We start from the raw sequence: 20,329 nt of genomic DNA, 5'->3' as shown, positions 1-20,329 counted from the left end.
TTTTACCTTCACTTTTTTTTTCCTTCTAATTTCTGATTTGATCTTGGGCACAAAGAAATAACATAACATGCTTCCCACTGAGAATTGGTGGTCCTCGGTCTGGGATCTCCTGAATCTCAATGAAACCTGACTTAGTCCAGGAGTGGCCGGCAGTCCACCTGCCTGCAGATCAGCCCCTCGCGCAATGACTGGCGCAGCTCCCGTCAAGGACAAAACCTCTCCTCTCACCCACTGCCCAAGTCGCTGTCTGGGACCCAGCACAGCGCTGAAGTTGTGCTCAGAATGCCTTGGCCCTTTGAAAGGACTTTCATGGAGAAATAAAATCTCCAGCTACAAAGAATGGATTTATTGATGACCGAATTAGACCCTGCTTCCCATTCCTTGTGGTTTCTCCCCATAAATGTTTTTCCCGTAATTCAGTGGCTGCTTTGGGAGAGCTGTCCAGAACTCTTTCATCAGGGTTATTTTCTCATCCTAAGATTTTGGCCAACTCTCTGTTTATTTTTAAAAGGGGGATAGGGTGGATCATGTCCTAGAGAGAAATCTCCTCCAAGGTCCTAAACATTTTATATCCATGGGGATAATTAGGACCTGAGAATTATACCCCTCTCCGTTGACTGACTGAGTGGACCAACTTCAAATCACAAAGACAGGATTCTGAACACAAAGTTTCATTTTATGCAATGCACTTTCCAGCCTTGTGGTAGAAACAAGGCTGTGATATGTTTGAAGTGCCTGCCCTGGGCTTGGTGGGCAACTGGAATCCAGCAGAGCAGCGGGTTAGAAATGAAAGATCACACAGAGATTAGCTCCAGAGGAAACATGCTTAGGTTTGCATAATATTCATGTTTCCACCTTCATAATGGCTTAATTTTGTTTAGTCCCCAAACTGAGTGGCAGAGACAGCTCCTCATTGTGAGACATATGGCCACATTGCTCCTTTTGCTGGTTCTATGAGAGGAGCACTGTTGCTCTCCTTCTGGCTATGGTAGCGAAATAAACACAGCTCCAAATCTTTGACTCCTTTTTCACTGATGGTAGGAGATACGGCAGCTATCTGCATCATTTCATCCAATTCAGGTCCACAAGCAATGGGAGCCTACTGGGGCAAGGCATTGTGTTAGGTGCTTCGGGGAACCTAAATCTGGGCAAGGTAGAGCCCCATTGCTCAAAAAGTTATATCAAGTGAATGGGTGCTGGGAAGGGTTTTGGGGGACTGGAGACAGGGAAAGATAACAGGGCTTCAAATCATAGTTTAAAATCAAAGGGTTTATAACAAAAGTACACCTGGTGATTAACCATAACATAGATAGAACACTAGGGACCATAACTCCCTTGAAATCTCCCTGTATCACAATATGGTATTTAAAATAATTTTTTAAATGGAAGGAAAGAGAGGTATTTTGAGGGTTGAAAAAAGAGATGGTTCTTAAGTCAAGGGGATAAGAAATGGTTCCATGAAGGAATTGGCATTGGGAATGAGTCCAAAGGGTTGAGTAGATTTTTAACAAACAGGTAAAATAATATCAAATATATATATCATGCACAATTTTAAATGACACTATTACATATATCATCTTCTAGAAACAAAAAGAGGAGTTCCCTCCAGGTAGGAAGTGCACCATGAGCAAAGGCAAGGACTGGGAAGCACCAGACATTGGTAGGAACTACCAAATACTTTTTTATGAGCACAACAAAACTTAAGTGAGCAGCTCTTGTGATCCAGATTTGAATTATAGGTGATACAAAGCTTCTGGGAGCATAGATCTGTCTTAAAGTGCCATGCAGCCTGGAGGAGATGCAGACAAAGTTGGCTCAAAAGTGCTGTCAGGGGAAAGTAGAAGATAAAGATGGGAGGCTATATCAGGACCATATTAAGAGTGTCTTTAAAACTAGGCTAATGTGCAGTAGTTAACTCATTGGCAACAGTATTATTAACCATTTGGGGATAAGGATATATGATCTGAGTTGAATACATGATTCATTTAGAGCAAATGATTAGGATTCATTCAGTGCAAGAAGAAATGAGAAGAAAAACTGGCGAAGAGTCCAATGTGAAAGTCAATAGGCAAGAGTTGGCAGGGCTCTAACTATGGTAGCACCACAGAGGATTAGGGAGAATGAAGAGGGACTCAATTGAAACCGGCAGTGTAGGATGAAAAGGAAACTTCAGTGAGGTCGAGAACAGAAAAGTCAGCACTTAAGAAAGTAAAGGGTGAGTGAGAACACAGCAAGGAATAGGCTTTAGAGAGATTGATGGAGGCATGTAGAATGAAGATGCAAATGACGAGGGAAGGATTGACTGGGAAGGGAAGGAGGGAATCAGGTTTGCAGATAGAAGGGGTAACTTGGCAAGGAGAAGGGCACATACTCCTCAAAGACAAGTTCAAAAGAAGAAAGTGTGGGAGTAGTAGAAATACAAAGGCCCTCTCCCCCATTGTTGGGCTAGGCACAATTACCATTTTTCCTTTGGATCACTCACATATGTCTCTCTCCTACCCTAACCTCTTCCTGAGCTGCTCATCTACATATAAAACTATCTGCTTATCAAGTCCATGGCTGTCAGAAAGGCACCTCAAACTCAACCTGCCCAAATCAAGTTCAGTACATTTTCCTTCAAACAATGTCATCTCTTATGTTCCCTTCTCAAGAAATGGTGTCATTATCCACCTAATTGCTGAAGTCAGAAAGTTAGAACTTAGTTCAGTACCTCTGTTACTCTAAAACCCACCACCACCAAAAGGTTTTCATTTACTCCTGAAAACTGCCTTTGCCCCCTTCTAAGTTCTGTGCTATATAGCTAGAGTGATCATTTCAAAACTCAAGTCTGATTGTTTCACCCCTGCTTAGAGCCCTCCAGTGGCTTCCTTTCGGGCAGGGCTGGAGTCTGACGTGACTGTCCAGGCCCTCAGTGGCCTGGCCCTGTGCCACTGCAGCTTCCCCTCACAGTCTCCAGCCTCCCCATCCCCACCACCCTAGACAACCAGTCCTCGCTTCACTTCCTCACACACTTCCAACTCTCTTCCACCTCTGTGCTCTGCACATGCTGTTCCACCTGCCCAGTACCTTTTCCCTCCATTCTCTTCACATGGTTAACTTTTATTTCAGGCAAGATGGGAGATAGCATAGCTAAGTGGTTAGGACTCCAGGCTTTGAAATCAAACTGAGTTCCAATCCCGACTCCTTGACTCACCAGCTGGATGATGCTGAACAAGTGACTTATATCTCCAAGCTTAAGTTTTTACACCTGTATGTTAACATGAGTCCATACCTGACAGATAATTGATATAAAGCACTAAAATCTAGGCCTGGCACAAATAATCTCTTGATAAATATCAGTGATTTTTTTATTCTTCTTCTTTCCAACCTTGGATCAGTCATCACCTCCTGGAGAAGCTAAGCCTTTCCTCACAGGCCACTGCCTCTCCATCTACTCTCAGCTCCCTTGCACTCTTCTTCCTTGCACCTAACACAGATTTAATTTTGCATTCATAACTATATTTTTAGAGTACATCTGCTTTCTTCACTAGGTTAAAGTTTCGTTGGGGAAAGGACTTTGCTTGCCTTGCTTATGCATATAGCTCAAGCCCTAGCATAATGTCTGGCACAGAGTAGACACTCAACCAGTATCTATTCAATGAATGAATGAATGAACAGGGAAGCAGGGCAGCCCAGCTGTGGTTAGAGTATGTAAGGGTTAGCATATGCAGCTTGTCTTCTACACAACAACCCAGTGATTTGTCTTTTAGCCATTTTATATTTGCTTTAGTAGGAACCAGATTAACATGTGTCATCTCACTTATGAAACCAGTAAATTGTCATTAGCAATATTTATTTTTTAGAAACTAGATGAGTCTGGGGTAAAATTCATGTCCATGGAGGCCTCATTGACCAAGGACATTTGGTAATCCATAGTTGAGGCTGATGAAGATAATGACAGCAATGATAGTAATCTTATAATTAACAAGACTTATGAATATTAGTACACTAAGTCCCAGAACACATTAGACTAGTAAATGGAAAATACAGAACAGAATCTCTTGAAGGAACTTCATGTTTCAATTGAAAAACATTGAAAGAGAGCCATCTTAATCTTCTATGTTATAAATATACAAACAAATGTCTAACTGAGCCCCTCAATGAGATGTGACCTTCCATAGTCTTCTGACCATGAACTATGATATATAAGCTTATGGGGCAGACCACATAGGTTCTACATCCTCCCTTCCTATCATGTCATTCTCCCCACACACACACTCCCAGTTCTCATCCAAGGAGGACCACTGAGTCAGCTCACATTTTATTCTAAGGAATGTTTGTTTTCTGAATAATTCTCTTGGTGTCTCCTAATGGGAAAATACTAAGTCATGGGAAATCCTATATAATACTGAACCAATATGAGGAAAAGCAAAAGAAATATTCCTATAACTTCCTGAAGTTTGACATTACATGTAAATCCTTTCAATAATGCCTCACTTTGCTTCTAATAACAAAATGTTCTCTCCCTTTGTGGATTGGCGTGGTAGCTTTGGAATGACTGAGTGAACAATAGGTTCTGTATGGTCACTAGAATTTATACTAATTCACTGGGTAACAATTTTTTTTCATTTTCTGTTGCATGAGATTTTAGAACTGTTTCTATATATTTCTGCATTGCTGATTTCAAATTTGAAATCCATTTTTTGGTGCATGCTCTAGTTTTTATGAACTTTTAATTTCTTTTTGTTACAGTTAATGGCATGCATTGGTTTTTAAATTGGAGTTAAAGGGCAATGACTCTTGGATTGAACATAACCACAAGGCAATTAATGTTTTACAAACATCACTTTTACATAATTGTAGTTGTTTTAAATGTAAAAAATTATTATCTGATAAAAACACTCTTTTATTTTGTTTTAAGATTGAATCATGGCTTCTTCGAGTAGGCTTAAATGTAAGAATAGTCCTGACACCTTCTGTTATATATGTGGCTGTTAGTTCAAGATCATAGGCGCAATATTTCATCATTTGTGACACGTGCATATATTGCTTATTTTCAAGTTCCCCTTGGCAATCAAGACAAGAATTGGGCTCCTCATATTGTGTGTCATAATTGTGAGGAAATGCTTCGTGACTGGACTAAAGGAAAACGCAAAGGAATGCCTTTTGGTATTCCCATGGTTTTGTGTGAACCTAAGCACCACAGCAGTGACTGTTATTTCTGTCTGATCCATACAAAGGGCATTGGCAAGAAAAAATGGCATATGATCGCATATCCTAATATTCCTTCAACAATACGACCTATCCCACACTCTGAGACACTCCCAGTTCCAGTTTTCAATGGTTTTATTTCTTCTAATGATGAAGAAAGTGAACATGGTAATCAAGTGTATTTTGATAAGATGCATGAGGAAATGGTTGTAGAATCTGAAGGGTCTTCTTCTGATGCCAAGCAGTGATTAACCCCTCAGCAGTTTAGCCAATCCAAATTGAATGACTTAGTAAGAATGACATAAAAATTGTCCTCGACTTTCTGAAGTATGAGGAGCATAACTGGATCATTTGTGTGGATCTTAAAATGGTAAATTTCCTGCTAGGACAACAGAGAGGTTTCACGAAGTACCCTTGCTTTCTGTGTTTATGAGACAGCCAAGCTCTGGAGAAACACTGGACACAGAAGGAATGGCTGAAACTTGAAGCTCTGGAATTAGGGATGCAAAATATTGTGAATGAACCTGTAGTTAATCAAAACAGGATCATTTTTCCTCCACTTCACATCAAACTTGGCTTAATGAAGCAGTTTGTTCAGGCTTTGAATAGAGAAAGTGAATGCTTTCAACACATTCTTTCTGCTTTTCCTGCCTTGTCTTTCAAGAAGATAAAAGCAGGTGTATTCGATGGACTTCAAATTTGAACCCTCATACGTGACAAAGAATTTGCCAGGAAAATGAATAAAGAGGAGAAAGCAGCATGGCAGTCTTTTGTGGCAATTACAAAGAACTTCTTTGGCAACAAAAAAGCAGAAAACTATGAACTTCTGGTTCAAAGGATGCTGTTGGCTTTCTGTGACATTGGATGCAACATGAACATTAAGATTAACTTCCTGAACAGTCACCTTGATAAGTTTCCCCAAAATCTTGGAGCTGTTAGTGATGAGCAGACTACTGCTGGAGCATCAAATGAGATTATCCTCAACAAGTTACACAAACGCAAGAGCTACAAATGCAAATTTTTACCTGAATAGAATTTCAATAAGTTTTGAGCAAATTTTATGATTAAAATAAGTGTTTTAATATGTTCTATTTCAAAATTGTAGACAAATTCTGATGCAATCATATCTTTTAGTATATTAGCGTATTTACTGCATTATATAAATTATTATATTTTCACAAAGATGATGCCCAAGAAGACATGCTACTTCATTATGTTAAACTAAATGTTGAAAATTTCATCAATAAGATGAAAACCTAAAATCTTGAATTGCAAAAAAAACTGCAGCTTACAGAGAAAAACTAATGTCAGATCAGCACACTAGAATTAGGTAAGAACAAGTGTTTTTGTGGATGTAACAAAAATTTTGTTCCCCAGTGTTATCAATGTCCTCTCTTTTATTGAGTACCTAGTAGAGGTAGCAAGCCACAAGGCCCTAGATGCCTTCCCTTTGATGGTTATTAAATTGAGCAGTAGTTTTAATTCCTTGAGGGTAAAATCTAAAAGCCTTGTATTTTTTTTTCATTGATTGAATAGAGAGAGGAAGTAAAAGACAAGGGTAAGGGGGAAAGAAGAGAAAGAGAGAAAGAAGCATCAACTTGTTGTTCCACTTAATTGTTCCATTTAGTTGTGCACAAACTGGATTCTTCTAGCATGTGTCTTGACCAGGGATCGAACCCGAGACCTCAAAGCACTGGGACTATGCTCTATCCACTGAATCACCTGGCCAGGGCCAGAGCTTTGTACTCTTTATAGAGCAAGAAAAGAGAATTGAAGTCATCTTAGCACTCACAGATTATATGTCCCTTGACCCCCTATGACTATTTATTTTAGAAGCTTTGGCCTCTTACAGACTGTTCTCTTAGTTGAAACAGTACAGGTATGATTAACCACAATATGATAATGTTGATAAGAGCAATGAAATCCTTTTGCTTCCAGAACTTAGTGAACCTTTTGGAAGAAATATATTATTGTCTGGCAATTCTATTATAAAAGCACATTAGGATTTCAAAATGCAAAGTGGCTGAGGAAAAGGCTATGTAACATCAGAAGGAAAAACTGATTGAAAAGTTATGACTATGCTAAGATAACTACATGAAAATTATATAACATATTGACAATAACTGAAAGGATACATTAAAACAGCTGGGTTTTAGAATGGCAAGTTTAGAGATATGTATTCTTTCTTTCTTGCTTGATTTATATTATTGTTCTTATGGTATTATTTGTACAACAGACGTTTATCAGCAAAACATATATGTTATGCTTAAAATATTGTAGCCCTGGCCAGTTGGCTCAGTGGTAGAGCATCAGCCTGGCGTGCAGGAGTCCCGGGTTCAATTCCTGGCCAAGGCACACAGGAGAAGCGCCCATCTGCTTCTCCACCCCTCTCCCTCTCCTTCCTCTCTGTCTCTCTCTTCCCCTCCCACAGCCAGGGCTCCATTGGAGCAAAGTTGGCCTGGGCACTGAGGATGGCTCTATGGCCTCTGCCTCAGGCACTAGAATGGCTCTGGTTGCAGCAGAGCAACACCCCAGATGGGCAGAGCGTTGCCCCCTGGTGGGCATGCCAGGTGGATCCCAGTCGGGCGTATGCGGGAGTCTGTCTGACTGCCTCCCCGTTTCCAACTTCAGAAAAATATATATAAAAAAAAAAAAAAATATATATATATATATATATATATATATATATATATAGTGGAAGATCATAATTCACTTGTAGTACAAACATTAAAAATTATACTCCACCTTAAAATTGAATATGGAAAAAATAGAGTTATTCTACCTTATCTTTTAAAACTATTATTTATTCTATAAAATAAAACAGGAAACAGCTAGCATAGTTTTTTTTAATTGACCGAAATGAATTTAATTTCTCTCCCTTGGCATCACTAAATGTTGTAGTAATATAAGGTTATAGTAATTAAATATATAGAAATATAAAAATATGGAAGATATATAAAAGTAATTAAAAGGACATTAAAAATAATTATTAAAATTAAGTAACTTTATGCCATTTGGATAGGAATTAATATAGTGGCTTAGTGCCATAACTCTGTAATATGATAAACAGACTCTGACTTTCAAGCAGAGCCCAGTTAGTATGTGTGTGAAGTTATACATAGATAAGAAGTGGCTTGGTGTTACTTACATTAACTTCGTAAATTAATGAAAATAAGAACATCTTAAAAAGTGGTTTAATGTAAACGTTTCAGTAGATTGATATAAAGGGGGTTCCCTGTGAGGAACTCCCAAAAAGGTGGTTTGAGGTGATAATCCTGTAGATTGACACCTGTTAGAAGGTGTTGGCCAGAACGGGTACTAAAGCTGAGGGGCCCCGTGCTGCAGTAATCGCCCAGACTCCAACATTGATGTGGACTGTCTCCACTCGGCTCTGAGCTCTGACCAAAGCCAGCCGAGAGGAGCACGCCGACGGGGGGCCCCCTTAAGCTGTACCCAGGCACGCCAAAAGGATTTGTAATAAATTGCCTGTGTGATTATTGCAACTAAATTGTGTGTCAGTCGTGTCTTTCCTCTGGTGGCATTTAACAGTAGCACCCTCATAGCCGCCTCAAGAGTAGTCTGGAAGAGGCTGCCAGCTCTGCTGATAAGCAGGAGTGTCCCACTGCACGGGGAAGTCGAATCAGGGACGCCTGATCGATGTAGAGCTTGGGCTCTACTGAGACACTAACATCAGCCTCAAAATTTTTATTTTCTTCAATGAAAAATGATAAAAAGATATTTTATTAATTTTTTATTATTATCTAGAAAACCAGAAAATCTTTCTGGAAAAACTACCATACATTTAAGGAATCCTTAGTGGGCCCAGATATGAAATGCTTCATCATATATTTGCCTCCTAAATAGAAATGCTTAAAGACAGAATGCTGGCTGGGTGCATCCAGCCAGATTTGAATCACTGAATTACATTTCTGCAAATTCAACTCAGAAAATAACCACACAGTTCCCGTTTCTTAGCCTTCTGTTTATTCAATGCTTCACCCACAGGTATATGTTTGTAGCCTGTGAACAGCACAATACAGGGTTAGGAAAAATCTTATACTGAACAGGCATTACCTTCTGTTCAGAAATTTCCATTTACTTTTAATTAAATGATTCCCATCCATAATAATTGGCTGGCTTTTCCATCAGGAGCCGCATTAAGAGGTTAAGAGAGTTTGTGGCTAATTGGGACGTTATCTGCCTTAGCTCAGGCCTTTCCTTGTGTCCCATCCAGGAAATTCAATCCAACAGAAATGTATCCAGCTGAGTGACTTCCCAGAGCTGATGGGTCAACAAGCTCTACCAGGAGACTATGGAAACACCTTATTGGCCTTCGAATGCTGTCTCACCCATTGGGTAGTTAGCATAGTTCATGCTGGACTTTTAAATAACTCAATCAGCTATCTGCCACACTGTGTGTTTCTAACCTTCTTCCTCATATGACTGGTTGCATATAGTAAGAGTTATCAACTGCAAAAAAAAAAAAAAAAAAAGCACACAAATAAATAAATCCAAGACAACAATAACAAGCAATCAGCTGAGCAACAAAGGACCTACTCAACACTGGTAAATTGACTGGCATACTAAATGTAATAAACTTGATTCTGGGGGCAAGGGGGACTATAGAATGATTTTCAAGAGCAGGGATAATGTAACCTAGGTTTAAGGTGAGAACTTAACCTGGTGGCTGGATGAAAATAAACTGGAGAGGGTAGAGATTGGCTGGAATAGGGGAACTGATAGGAAGCTTTTGGAATATTTGAGTTGGCCCAAGACAATGATGATAGGCATGGAAATTGCATAGATAACAGAGTTAAAATGGATACAATGTGCAACAAATTTTTGGGGGGTTTTTTTGTTTGTTTTTTTGTTTTGTTTTTTTTGTTTTTACAGGGACAGAGAGAGTCAGAGAGAGGGATAAATAGGGACAGACAGACAGGAACAGAGAGAGATGAGAAGCATCAATCATCAGTTTTTCATTGCCGTAGTGACACCTTAGTTGTTCATTGATTGCTTTCTCACATGTGCCTTGACCGTGAGCCTTCAGCAGACCGAGTAACCCCTTACTCAAGCCAGCGACCTTGGGTCCAAGCTGGTGGGCTTTGCTCAAACCAGATGAGCCCGCGCTCAAGCTGACGACTTCGGGGTCTTGAACCTGGGTTCTCCAGGTCCCAGTCCAATGCTCTATCCACTGTGCCACCGCCTGGTCAGGCTGTGCAACAAATTTGAGGCAGATTAATGAACAAAAGCACAATGTAAAGAGAGAGTTAAGAACACATGATGGGAACTGAATGAAAGAAAGTGAAGGGAATAGCCAAAGAACATACATACCTCACACAGAAACACAGACAACAGTGTGGTAATAACCAGAGGAAAAGGGGGGTGGGGTCAGGTGGAGCTGGGCAAAGTGGGAGAAATGGGGATGTAAAGGGACTTTGCTTCGGGCAATGGGGGCACGATGTATTGTTCAGATAATGTTTTGTTGAGTTGCACACTTGAAATCTTCATGGTTTTGCAAACCAATGTCAACCCAATAAATTTAATTTTTAAAAAATGAAAGAAAAAGAATACAGGAAAGTTTCTAGCCTAGTTTACTGAGTTGGTGGTAATGTCATTAACATAACTGAGGAACCAAGAGGAAAGGTTTGGGAGAGGAGACAGTGAGTTTATTTTTAGGTATAACAGTGCAAAGTGCCTGGGGGACTTCCACAGGGAACTTCTCAGCAGGCTATTAAGATATGTCAGTGCTAGAAAAAAGTACAGACTTTGACATTAAACCCTGCTTCTACCACTTTGGTTGAGTAGCCTACAATAAGATATTCAAACTTCTGAGCTTCTAGTTTCTTTATTTGAAAGAGGAAGACAGTCATTACATTATAGGATTTTTGTGAATATTAAATACAAGTTGAGTATGGAAAGCACTCAAAGAATCTTAAGCATAGTAATAACTCGAAAATAATCATCTGTCCTTAGACCACTGAGATGTTCCTTCTGTCTCATCCTTTGCTTCCCGCAGTTCACCTCTGCACAGTAATCAGAGAGATCTTGCTTTAACAAAAATGAGATTCTCATTACTCCGCTGCTTACAAACCTTAAGGACTCAGCATTCTAGTAGTTGAATATACCTATCTTGTTCTAGCCTCAGGGCCTTTCCACCTACTGTCCGCTCTGCCTGGATGCTCTTCCACAGATTTCTCAGCGTGGGCTCTCTTTCATCCCTCTGCTTTTATCTACAAACATTTCTGAGAAGGCTTGTGATGATTCTTTCTTCGTCCACCCCCAGCACTCCCCATATATTCTTACTCTGTTTTTATTTTGCCCATAAAAAATAGCATTTGAAACAAAAAAGTTAAGTATATGTTTACATTTTTGGTCTGTTCTCTCTCTTTAATTATGTAAAGCCAGTAATCAGGGCCAGGGCCACTATCACAGCAGCCCGGCCCATGCAGGTTCGCATTGGATTCGGACAGTCGGCAAAGAAACAGCGGAGCCAAAAACTGATGGGCCATAGCCTTTAATCCTACCTTGCACCCAGCGGGCAAGTAAAAACACACACTGGGCTCCAAAACCCAGTCACATTCAGTGCTCACAAAGCCACTGACTTATCCGAGTTTCCTAGAATCAAAGGTTTCTAGCTCACCAGCCTTCTTGTCCTCAGTTCCCCATCTCCTTATCCCAAATACAAACTCTGCACAAACTGGCATCTCACTCAGCACTCCGCCATCTTGGCTGCTTCTCCTGACCTCCTCCACGTGGCCTCCTTTAGCTGCTGGCTCTACTCTCTCCGCTCTCTCATGCTAACCTCAGGAACCAAGAGCCCAAACTCTCGTTCCGTCCCCATTTTATAGTGTAGAAATCCAAACCCTTAATCCAATATACATAATAGGGAAGTCTCTAATACAAAGTCACTTCTCTGAGGCATGATAGGATTGTACCACCTTACACCAAAAAGGGTAGGAAAGGCTTAATCTCAAAACCAAGCCCCAGGCTACAAGGATTCTGCCTGCCTTTAGCCCACCCCAACACACATTAATATCACCTGGGCGACGGCCTCCTCATGTTATCTTTAACAAAGTGAGCATAATACATTTTATCTGCCCAACAAATTAAAACATCAATTTCTTGACAGCTTATCTATCTTGCTCCCCACTATATCCCCAGTGCCTGGCACATAGTATGGTCACCGTAAGTAATTGCAGAATGAATGCATAAACATGGAAGTATATAGATCCTTAAATGTAAAGCATGCACTTCTTCCCCAGTAAGATGCAATCTTCTAACTCAGAAACATAATCCTATGATGTTGAATTACTCTAACCTGGATGTCTCACTAAGGTATGCCAATTAACCTCTCTGGCCTTCATTGTCCTTCTCATTGAAAAAGAGCCAACAATTACCTCTCTCCTGCCAAAGCTGGATATAGCAAAGAGTAAGAAAGATGAAATCTGGCAAGTGCCTGGAATTTTACAAGAGGAAGACACTACTTAACTGTTCAACCCACCATAAAGATGACAGGCACAGGTCAAAATAGCATAATCAAATTCCCCAAAGTCACATTAAGTCACTAGACTACAAGTCCCCAAATGGCCCTGAAACAATAGTCTATCATAATTCCCACCACACTGCAGCGATAACATAAACCGGAGGATCAGAATTCAGTGTGGTAGTTCCTGAAATATGATGGAAAAACAGGGCCACTCCCTAAACGGATTAGTGATCACAAAGAAAATGCAAATGACTTTGCCAGAGCATGGTCAACAACTCAGTTCCCAGGCTCCTGGCTTCTAACTCTCCCCTGATACCACCAATCAATGTCCCTTCTGTACACAGGAGCCCACTGCTGGAGCATTCGGTCAGCAACTCCCAAAATGGCTTACTCTCAGAAAACCTTTTTGAGATCTATATTAACCAAACTAAAGAAAATAACTTTGTTAAAAGCTTCATTTCAGGTCCAGCAAATGGAAGCTGGCTTTGTACATGTAGGATAATGACTCAGTTCAGGCTAACTCTGACTTGCAGAATCCCTCTGCAGTTAGATACCCATTGCCTTCTGTGAAGCCTCTGTTAGAACACAGAAATTCAGAAAGGTCAGCATATCTAGTGTAGGAATTAAATTGATTTTTACTTGGGTGGCCCCAGGTTGTTTACTGACATTGTCAGTTTCCAGTTGTGTAACTTTGGACAAGTTATTCTAAACTCTCAGGGGCTTCAGTTTTTAATTTGTAAAGTGATGATACTGATGTCTACCATAGTGGACTGTGGTGAAGGAAACAGAGCAAAACGTTATGCATGCTTAACAAATGTTAGATGTTAACTAAATCAATAGATCGTAAATGATTGTTAATAATAATACCTGAGTCCAAGTTACTTTATTTTAGTCATCCAGCAAATACTTATTGAGCATCTATTTGATGTTCAGCATTGCGCTAGGTGCTGGGGCAGCAACAGTGAAAATGTAGACTAATCGCTGCCTTCATGCAGTCAACAGATTTGTAAATAGAAAATTGCAGTGTGGCATAATAAGTGCTACAGCGGGGCAAGTTCAGAATGCACTGAGAATACCTGGAAGGAACATCAAACATGGGCCAGAGAGTCATAGGAGGCTTCTTGGAGAAAGTGATGCTTAAGCTATGTGTATCCCAAGGATACCATCCAAAGGTTGGGGAAGATTGAACAAAGAAAATTTTATGCAGAAGAAACACTATACACAGATGCTCAAAGAACAGAGAGCAGACCATTTTCAAGTTGCTGAAAACAGGTTTGAGCCAGGCACATTAGGCTGGTAGAAAGGTCTTTTTAAATCTCTGTTAAAGATTTTGTGCTTTAATCCGAGAGTTATCAGGAACACAGTAAGATTTAAAGCCAGAGTAGCTTGGTTGTATTTGAGTTTTAGAATGACCACTCTGGCTGCCATGTGAAGAATAGATTTGGCAAAGAAACCATTATGACTCTATGAATTAAGAAAACATTCCATGGTTTCCAGTCAAGACAGTGGAATAGCTAAATGTAGTACTCCCATCCTTCCACAATCGCATCAAAATTATAACTAACCTACAGAACAAACATCATTCACAACCACCTGAAATCTAGCAGAACAGAAGTCCTATAACTAAGGATAGGTAGAAGCCACATTAAGACTGATAACAGAGACAGAGACACAGAAAAGGCTGGTCCCACATCCACATGTGGTGATTAAAAACCAGCAGGGATATCTCAGCTGCAGAGGCACCCTCTAAGGACAAGGGATCTGGTGCAGTAATATAAGGTTATAGTAATTAAATATATAGAAATATAGAAAAATATGGAAGATATGTAAAAGTAATTAAGATATAATATTAAAATAAATTAAGGAAATTAAATAAAGTTATGCTGTCTGGATAGGAATTAATATAGTGTGTACAAATATGATAAACAGTTTTTGACTTTCGAGCAGGGCCAGTTAGTGTGTGTGTGAAGTTATACATAGATAAGAAGTGGCTTGATGTCATAGCTCTGTAAGTTAACACAAACAAGAAGCTTCCTTAGGAACATCTTAAATGTGGCTTGATGTAACATTTCAGTAGATTAACATAAAAAGGGCTTTCTAAAAGGAACTCCCAAAAAGGTGGTTTGAAGTGATAATCCTGTAAATTGACACCTGTTAGAAGGTGGGTTGAGATAATAATCTTGTAGATTGACACCTATTAGAAGGCGTAGGCCAAAAAAGGTACTAAAGCTGAGGGACCCCCCTGATGCGGTAGTTGCCCAGACTCCAACATGAGCGGTGGACTGTCTCCACACCGCTCTGAGATCTGACCAAAGATAGCCGAGAGGAGCACACCAGCAGGGCCCCCTTAAGCTGTACCCAGGCACACCAAAAGGATTTGTGAGTAATAAATTGCCTGTGTGATTCTTGTAACTAACTTGTGTGTTGGTCTTGTGTTTTTCCTCCGGTGGCAGTTAGTGTCGGCACTGATAAGTAGAATCCTCATAGCCACCTCAAGAGTAGTCTCAGAGGCTGCCAGCCCTACTGATAAGCAGGAGTGTCCCACTGCACGGAGAAGTTGAATCAGGGACGCCTGATCAACATAGAGCTCGGGCTTTATTGGGACAGGGTCCCAGCCCCACACCAGGCCACCCCAGCCCAGGGTTCCAATGCTGGGAAGAGAAGTCCCCCTAACTTCTGGCTGTGAAAACCCGTAGAAATTATGATTGAGTGAAACAAGGACTTCTGGAGTCTCAGGCATTCCTCTTAAATGGTCTGCACATGGACTTACTTGGAGTCACTCTGACTAAAGCACTGCAGCAGCAGCTCAAAAGGCACCAGGGACATATGGCGAGGAACTGAATTACCTGGCTCTGAGACAATGATTTGAGGGCGGCTTTCTCCCAAACAGAAGTGCCGGCAGAAGTTATTGTTCCTTTGCTGAACCTCCCCACATAGAGCCTGCAGATGGGTGCCATGTCTGAGTCTGCATCAACCTAGCTAACACTGGTGATTCCAAGACCTTACCCCCCCAACTTGTGAACCCACACAAGCTGTTCTTTGTGGCTTTTCCATACAAATAGCCTGTCTTGACTCATATTGAAAACTTTCCTAAAATCTCTCTAAGATTCACAAACCCCAGACAAGCAGCATCTAGCCTTAGCATGCCCATACCTCTTGCTAAATGGATCCAGGCCTAGTACTAGAAATAGCCAGCTTTGGTTTGTAGTTTGGCCTCTTCCAGGCACTTCTAAATTTAGCACAAGTAGAAGCCATCTTCAGATCACTCTATCATGCATTCTGGGTGGCTCCAGGCAAGGCACAGGCAGCAGCTGATTTTGGCCTTCATTTATAGGGAGCCCCAGAGCCAGCACACATGGTAGATAGCTTCAGACCATGCCAGAGCACCATCTAACCTCTTCCTTGAGCAACACACTCAAGGGGCAGACTCAGCATGCACTAGGGCCCTGCAGAAGCAAGTTCTGCTTTGTGGGGTTGGCTCCTGCACAGCAGTTCCTGCACTGTAGTAGCAGAGAGTCTTCACAAGCAATTAGCCTAGGGCTCAATTCCTCCCACTGACATGTCAACAGCAATCAAGGCTCAATTACAAAAGAAGGATACACAAGGATACACACAGCCCCCACAAGGGGTACACCTGGAGCACCAACTCAGATGACCAGAGAGGCTGCATCACTGAGCCCTAAAGGACCCCCACAACATAGGGCCACTCTAGCAAGACTTGGAGACATAGTAACTCTACCTAAAACATAAAAACAAACACAGGGAGGCAGCCAAAATGAGGAGACAAAGAAACACATTCCAAAAGAAAAAAACAGAATAAAAACCCAGAAAAAGAATTAATAAAATGGAAACAACCTGCCAGATGCAGAGTTCAAAACACTGGTTATAAGGATGCCCAAAGGGGAAGAGTAGAGATTAACATATTGAGAACCTCAATGAAGAAATAGGAAACATATAAATGGACATAGAAACCATAATGAAGAATGGAATAGAAATGAAGAATACAATAACTGAAATGAAGAATACATAATAAGGAATCAACAGTGGAGTAGAGGAAGTAGAAGATCAGATTAGCAATCTGGAAGATAAGAAAGCAGAAAACATCTAATCAGAGAAGCAAGAAGAAAAAAGAATCCAAAAAGTGAGGATAGTTTAAGGAGCCTCTGGTACAATATCAAACATACTAACATTTACATCATGGGGGTTCCAGAAGGAGAAGAGAAAGAGAAAAAAATTGAAAACTCATTTGAAAATATAATGATGGAAAACTTCCCTTACCTGGTAAAGGAAGCATACATACAAGCCCAGGAAGCACAGAGTCCCAAACAAGATGAACACAAAGAGGCTCACACCAAGATCTACCATAGTTAAAATGACAAAGGTTAAAGGCAAAAGGGACTCTTTACTTTTTACAATATTATTGACTATATTCTCTGTGCTGTACTTTCCATCCCCATGACTATTTTGTAACTACCAGTTTGTGCTTTTTTTTTCTAGTTGAATTTTTAAAAATTTATTGTTTTGACATGATTAAGGGAGACTCAAAAGCAGCAAGAGAAAAGCAGTTAGTTATCGACAAGGGACTTCCCATAAGACTGTCAACTGATTTCTCAACCGAAACTTTGCAGGACAGAAAGGATTGGCACAAAATATTCAAAGTGATGAAAAGCAAGACCTACAATCAAGATTACTATACCCAGCAAAACTATGATTTATAATTGAAAGACAGGTAAAGAACTTCCCAGACAAGAAAAAGCTACAGAAGTTCATCACTACCAAAACAGTACTACAAGAAATGTTAAAGGATGTTTTTTAAGAAGAAAAACATCAAAAATATTAATAAAATGGCAAGAAAAACATATCTATCAACAATTACTTTAAATGCAAATGAACTAAATGCTCCAAGCAAGACATATGATGGCTGAATGGATTTAAAAAACAGGACCCTAGATGACGTCAGAGTAATGGCGGGGTAGGAAGCGATACTGATAAATCTCCCCCAAAACTCAACAAGATCTTCAACCAGAAACAGAAAAACCTATACTTGGAGCCTCCAGATGCTTCGCAATACACCCAAAGGTATGGTCGAGTGAAAAATTGGCTAAATATATAACCAAACCCCGAAGGAAATAGGGAGTAAGAAATGCTCCGCCTTCCTCACTAACCTAAACAGGGCGGCTTTCTCTGGTAACTGTGAATATAGAAACTGAGGCGGGCAAAGGGGGTGAATAGATCCAGGCCGCGGCACAAACGGCCGAACCAGGCTGTGGCACGGAGATCCAAGCCAAGGAAAAACTGATCCTGTGGCAACCTGGGCAATACAAGCTAACACTCGCGCCAAACCCAAACAAAGACAAGCGGGGCAGCCACTTTACCCTGGTCGGTGCGCTGTTAGTGGGCGAGAGATTTCTTCCTAGGCCCCGAGAGTGGGTGCCCGTGTTACCCCACGGAGAGGCAGGTTCAGAGGCCTTTCTGTGGGCCGAGGGCAGAGTCTCTGGGCAGCCCCAGCACCCTGGGAAAGCCACGCACGGGAGGGAGTGAGAACTAATTCCAACGGTGGAGATTTTCCGTGCTGGAGAAGCTTTCACTCAGAGGGAAACGCGGCCGGCCTCATATCCTGGTTTGCGCGCGCAGATAGTGAATGAGAGATTCCTCCGAGTGCCTCGGCAGTGCGCGCCCCTGTTATCGCACAGAGGGGCAGAGTCAGGGGCCTTTGTGTGGGCCAAAGCAGAATCTCGGGCCACCCCAGCGCCTTGCAAAAGCCGTGCACGGGGACGGAGCGAGACTCAATTCCAACACTGCAACTTTTCCCTGCGGTTGGGGGTTTCACTCAGAGCGTGAGACTGCTGGCCGGATATCCTGGTCTGTGTGCACAGCCAGTGAGTGAGAGTTTCCTCCAAGCGCCCCGGAAGTGGGTGCCCGCCTGTGTTACTGGACAGAGTGGCAGACAGAGCCAGAGGTCTATGAGTGGGCGGAAAGCCCGCCTGATTATGCTAGCAGCTCTGACTGACTGAGCCTTACCCAGAGCCCTGTGCTGAGTGGAAATAGAGTGGGGAGTTGCCAGCTCTTTGAGCCTCTTACTATCCAGGCAGAGGCAGCAGCAACCCCATAGCTGGATTATCAGGCTACTAATTGAGGAAGGAAAGACTAGGAGAAAGGCTCCAGGAACACGGACTCTCTCACTGTCGGAGCCTATAAATGCTAATGAGCCTCGACTGCCAACGAGACTAAAGCAAAATACATGACATTGCCATAGAGATTTATCAACTGCAAACCTCTACCTGAGCATGCCAAAGGGGCAGAACCCGGGGTACAGAGTCACCGACCAGGAAGAGGGAGAGAAAAGAAAAAGCAAGAAGATAACCTCTCAAAATCAAGAATAATCTGCAGACTTTATAACCTATCCCATTTTATTATATTTGTTCGTTTGTTTCTCTTATCTTCATTCTTAATACTTTTTTTCCCCCTCCAATTTGGCCGATTAACTCTCTGCCGGTCTTACTCTCTCCTCTCCTTGAACTACACTACCCATAAGTGTTACATCTCCCATTATCTTTTCTCTTCTCTTCCTTTCTCTCTATGAGGGTTGCACTCCAAAACCCTTAACTCTCTCTCTCTCTCTCTCTCCTTTCTTTTTTCTTCTTTTAGTGGTTCCCTCTTTTTTCTCTCTCTCTCTTTCTTTTCTCCCTCTATATTAGTTTCTTCCTTTCTCCTTTACATCTCCTCTCATTCAAACCTCAATAACAAAAAATTATCTTATCTGGGACTCAAACTTATGTTTGTGGCATTTTGGGGGGTTTTTACTTCACCTTTTTAACTCACTAGCAGTGCTCCCATCCCTGGCTCTCCATTTTATCTAGTTCTTGTTCCACTAAATACAATAGTAATTTTTTAACTTGTCCCCCCATTTTTCCGTTTTCCTCTTATTCCTCTCATCATAACTCTTAGACAACCAACACCTAAAAGCAAATCATTTTATTCTTGACCCAACGTTTTTCCTTATTTGCTTTTTGTGGGTCCATATGCTCTTTTTTTTCTTTCTTTTCTTTTTTTTTTTTTTTTCCTTTTTTTTTTTTTTTTTTTTTGCCCCTTTATTACTTTTCCCCAATTCAGGCCCTCCATCACAGGCATTGTTTATTATAATTCACAGTTCACCACAAGATTTTCTCAAGAAAGAGGGGAGAGGAGAGGAGAGGAAAAAAGGAGGGGGGGAATAATTTCCTTTTTTAAAAATTTTTATTTTATTTTATTTTTCTTTATTTCATTATTAATTTTTTTTTAAAAAAAACAACTCTTTTTGATTTTTGATTTTTTTATTATTTTTTTAACTTTTTATTCTTTATTAAATCTCATTAATACTATCAACAAAACCACCCTCAGATGCCATTAAGGAAGAGAAAATCGAATATCATGGATACAAAAGAAAGAGAGGTAACACAGCTAGATGAGGAAAAATCTATGGAGAAAAAATTTAATATATTGGAAACCTTGGAGCTAAATGACAGAGAATTCAAGATAGAAATCCTAAAAATCCTCCGAGATATACAAGAAAACACAGAAAGGCAATTTAGGGAGCTCAGAAAACAACTCAATGAACACAAAGAATATATGTCCAAGGAAATTGAAACTATAAAAACAAATCAAACAGAGATG

Source organism: Saccopteryx leptura, chromosome 2, assembly GCF_036850995.1.
Source record: "Saccopteryx leptura isolate mSacLep1 chromosome 2, mSacLep1_pri_phased_curated, whole genome shotgun sequence".
NCBI classification, from domain to species: Eukaryota; Metazoa; Chordata; class Mammalia; order Chiroptera; family Emballonuridae; genus Saccopteryx; species Saccopteryx leptura.
The sequence above is the reverse complement of the archived record's forward strand: the minus strand, read 5'-3'. Positions refer to the sequence as shown.